This window comes from Mandrillus leucophaeus, unplaced genomic scaffold (assembly GCF_000951045.1).
Source record: "Mandrillus leucophaeus isolate KB7577 unplaced genomic scaffold, Mleu.le_1.0 Scaffold772, whole genome shotgun sequence".
Lineage (NCBI taxonomy): Eukaryota > Metazoa > Chordata > Mammalia > Primates > Cercopithecidae > Mandrillus > Mandrillus leucophaeus.
The window spans coordinates 329245-334379 of record NW_012108386.1 but is presented as its reverse complement, the minus strand read 5'-3'; positions in this window follow the sequence as shown (position 1 = coordinate 334379).

Below are 5135 nucleotides of genomic sequence, written 5' to 3'. Positions count from 1 at the left end.
TCACACACCATCACCTCCACTGCATTGTATTCCGTGTAGAATCGACTGCACAAGGGCACAAATATCAGGAGGCAGAGAGGATTGAGGGCCACTCTGGAAACTGGATACAGGACTCACATCCCTCCACCTGAAAGATACACTCTCCCCTCCCCAGGCCCCATGTGTCCATCCCATTGTGGCGTCAGCTCTGCTCAGTTGCTGGGGCACAATGCCTGCCAGCTTTGTAGAAGCTCTTTTTTGTTAATCTAAACAGTTGTCTGAGGCATGACCCCAGAATTTTCTCTTAACAAAACTCTTAACAAGAGATTTTACAAGCTATACCCTTGATTTTCTCTTTATACCATATTTTTGTGACAGGACCCTGCGTTTTATTTTTGCCTGGAAGCCATTTCTTAAATTTGGCATTATTTGCCATCTGGAAGGTCTGAGAATTTTGAAGCCAGCCTGACTCCTTTATGTTTAATCGCCCTCTCTTTGGCTTCTTTCTCTGACATTTCTCCTTTCTCTTTACATAAAAAGAGGAGGAGCCAGACAATATCTTTGACCTTCTGCCTGGAAATTTCCTGATAAGTCACTGGGTTTATTAGGTACATTTTCTATTTTCTCTCTTGGAAGATGTATCTTGCATAACAGAACAGAAGTGGGGGAAAACCATTTTGTCATATCTGCTTTAGCACATGTGCTCTTTTTTTTGCTCTCTTTCTCACTTTCTCTCTCTATACACACACACACATACACACACACACACACCTGCTGCATCATTTGAAAATAAGCTGTAGACACTGGGACCCCTTACTCCTACACATTTCATATGCCTCTTCTCAAAATAATAACCTGCCACATAGTCATAATACCAGTATTGCACCTGAGAAAACTAACAATGATTTTGGTAATATTATGTTGCATCCAAGCCATACTCAGTGTTACCCCAATTGACTTTGAGGTCTGTATTGTTTTTCAATCAGGATCAGTCTAAATACATATTTTATGTTTCTTTCATCTCTGTCAACCTAGGACAATCCCCTCAAGCTGTGTTTTTGTTTTGTTTCTAATGGCGCTTTCTTTAGGACTCCAGGACTGTTGTATAGGGCTTCTCCCTTATGGGTTTGTCTGCTTCTTTCCCTCTGGTGTCGTTTAACTTGTTCTGTGATCTCCTACTTCATATAAATGGGAAGTTAGGTTTACCCTTCAGAGCTGTGCTGTCCAATATGGTAGCCACTAGCCACATACGGGTATTTATTAATGAATTTAATTTGATGAGGATTAACTTAAAAATTAAGTTCGTCGGTCTCACTAGCCTTATTTTGAGTGCCCAATGTTCACATGTAGCTAGTGGCTATGTATTGGGCAGTGCCCTTGTAGAACATTTCCATCTTAATAGAAAGTTCTATTGGCTAACACTGCTGTGGAGGTATCCAGGTGAAACATTTTTGATATGAGTACTACGTCAGTGATATTGGCACTTCATATTACATCGCATGAGAAGTGCTGGCTGGGAAGTCCTGTGTGCCCTGAGGGACTACTGTAAACTGTGCGCATGTAACTTAGAGATACCACACTCTTCCCTACTGTAGACATTCTTCTCTGGTCCTGTCAGCCTGGATGCTACATCCTGTGAAGGAAAAAAATTTCTAGGGAAAATAAAAATAATTTTAGAACTGCAAGGGAACTTTGGTATTATTTTATAAACAGCAGAGGAAACCATGTCCATAGACATTCAAGACTTGGCCAAGGTCACTGATAGCTAATTGGCAGCCAAGGATGATCTTGAACAAACACCTTCTTATCCCTGGTCAGACTCATACATCAGAGTTGAAGGAACTTGTGGCAACTGACATCAGTTGGTACTACTAACAATCATAAAATTATGAGTATTTAACAATGCCAGGCACTGTATCTAGCCATTACAAACATTACTTCACAAGATTCTCACAGCCATCTCATAAGGAGGTTAGTAACAGAACGTCTGATGAACAGGAATTTATTCTTTCAGATAGTAAACCTAGAATTGGCTCACTGCTTCAGAAGTTCAACAATAAAAGCTGATGTCTCTGTGATTATGTTGGCCTTTCCCTCTTGGTCACAGGATAGTTAGTGCAGCTCCAGATATCACATCAGTGATCAAAGCAGGGTGAACAGGTTTGTGGCAATGCCAGCAACTCTAGTCCCATTTAGGAGAAAAGTGAAATCTTTCCCAGGGCCTCCGGTGTAGAGTTCTGTGTGCAATTCATCAGCCAAAACTGTGTCACGTGATGCCCATGCTGCAAGGGAGACTGGACAAATGAAAATGATAGATGGCTTTTCCAGGTACTATAGAAGAATCAGGCAAGGCATCAGATTAGGAACAGCAGTTAGGTAAACCAAGCAACAGTGGAATTGTTTTATCCTGATTTGGATTGGGGAACTGCTCACCGTGGCAGAATACCTCCCTGTGTTTACCCAGCTAGTGAGGGGCACAGCTGGTTTGACTCCCAAGTTCATGGTAAGATTTGCTCACTGAAGAACTGTAAGGAGGACTCTGGTGTTGTTTGGGTTTGGGGCTGGTTCAAACACTTAAAGAATAGGTGAGGTCTGTATGTCCTCAAAGGACAGGGGAGAGACTGACCCCAGAGTGATGCTGCCACCTAAATAATGAACTGAAGGGAATTCAAGAGGGGGGCTGTCTGAATGGTGTGTTGGGAATGAATACCTAAGAGAACTACTATTTTCTCCATTCAATATATGTTTAATGCCATGTTTCTTATACATATGCATTTAATGCAGTATGTATGCTATAAATATATGTGTACATATACATATGTATCTCTAGTGCAATATTTCATATACATTTTGTAAATACAGATTTGATGCTGTGTTTCATATTTTCTCCCTAACCCTCTCTTCTCTGTGAGAGCTTAATCCCGCCAGCCTTGGTTTTGCCAACCATGGACCCTTTCAAGAAGGTGGTTCGTGTAAGTGGTGAAGAACTCATGTAGTAAAAGAACAGAAAATGGGGCTGCTTTTTCTCCCTTCAAATTGGCAATTATATATGAACTAAATTATTATAATTACAACTCATGGTAATTACGGCAAATCATTGTCATTCATTCAAAAACCATTATTCATTATCATTCACTCAAAATCATTATAATCATTACATATATACATATAATTCCCAATAACACACAGTGTTGGCAAAGGCTCCAGGATTCATACTAGTTCTTCTGGAGGTAATATGTGTCAAAAGTCCTAAAATATGTACATATACTTGGACCCAGCAACTTAAATCCAATATTTTATTCTGAGGAAATAAATGTAGATGCACATAAAACATAGTGACGAGTACGCTCAGCAAAGTATTATTTATAATAGAGAAAAATTAGCAACAAAGCAAGCAAGAAAACAAATTGGAGAAATGTATCGATATCACAAAATTCAAAATGAAACAAAACACGTGGTAAAATTATAAAAGCAAAGAAATTATAAACACAAAATGTGTTTTTGTGTTTTCTGCAATGAGAAGGATTCCTAGGGACCTCATTTCTATTTCTGAAGTGGGATGGGCGTACAGTGTGTTCATGTTACTGTATTTGGTCTGCATCATTCACAATTATGCCAACAAACTGTGGGGCACCACAGTAAAGGTTGATTTTTCGGTCGAGCCCCGGTCCTGGAAGTTGGCAGGAGATCTCAGCTCCACGCAGCCAGCCAGGGACCCACCCAAGCTCCGTCATCTTGCACAGCCTGGAATCTAGAAAGGGAAGGGAGAGCCCTTAGGGCCTGGCAGCACCGCAGGGCCACACCTGGAAGGACTCAGGTCTCCCGCATCCTGTTCCAGTGCCCAGCGCGGCCCCAGCTTGCTGCCAGGGCGCTGGGAATGGTGGGCGGAGAGGAGGAGGCGGGTGAGCCCCTGGCGAGGAACAGCATTGCCTCCGCAGTCACGCGCAGGACACCCCCATCCTTTTCAATGGTATATTTTATTTAAAAGTAAAAAACAAAATGGAAAGAAGGGGTTAAATAAACTGCAGCAGTTTAATCGGACTGGTATACAATGTAATTCTTAGCAGTGAAGAGGGGACCTTTGAAATACCATGTTGGAGAAAGACAGACTCCCGTGTGGGGTCCCGGGCTGTTCACCAGGGTGGCAGGCCGTGTGCATTTCCTCTTTCTGCACCTGTCTCTGCTATGAGCACGAATTATTTTCATAGTTAGATAAAAAATAAAGGCATGGGTTTGGTATTGTGTCCGGAATTGGTGGGTTCTTGGTCTCACTGACTTCAAGAATGAAGTCACGGACCCTCACAGTGAGTGTTACAGTTCTTAAAGATGGGGTGTCCACAGTTTGTTCCTTCAGATGTTCAGATGTGTCTGGAACTTCTTTCCTCTGGTGGGTTCGTGGTCTCACTGTCAGGAGTGAAGCTGCAGACCTTCGTGGTCAGTGTTACAGCTCTTAAAGGCAGTGCCTCTGGAGTTGTTCCTTCTTCCCCGCGGTCTGGCCGGCTTCAGGAGTGAAGCTGCAGACCTTACCGGAAGTGAGTGTTACAACCCATAAAGGCAGCCTGAACCCCTAGAGTGAGCAGCAGCAACACTTACTGCAAAGAGTTAAAAAACAAAGCTTCCACACTGCGGAAGGGGACCAGAGCCGATTGCCACTGCTGGTTCCAGTAGCCTGCTTTTATTCCCTTATCTGGCCCAACCCACATCCTGCTGACTGGTCCATTTTACAGAGAGCTGATTGGTCCATTTTACAGAGAGCTGATTGGTCCGATTTGACAGAGTGCTGATTGGTACGTTTACAATCCTTGAGCTAGACACAGAGTCACAGAGTGCTAGTTAGCTAGACAGAGAGTTAGCTAGATACAGAGTACCAGTTGGTGCGTTTACAAACCTTGAGCTAGACAGAGTACTGATTGGTGTATTTACAAACCTTGAGCTAGACACAAAGTGCTGACTGGTGCCTTTACAATCCTTGAGCTAGACACAGAGTCACAGAGTGCTAGTCCTCCAAGTCTCCACTAGGTTAGCTAGATACAGAGTACCAAGTGGTGTATTCACAAACCCTGAGCTAGACACAGAGTGCTGATTGGTGTATATAGGATCCACCGGCTAGATATAAAAGTCCTCCAAGTCCCCATCCAGTTCAGGAGCCCAGCTGG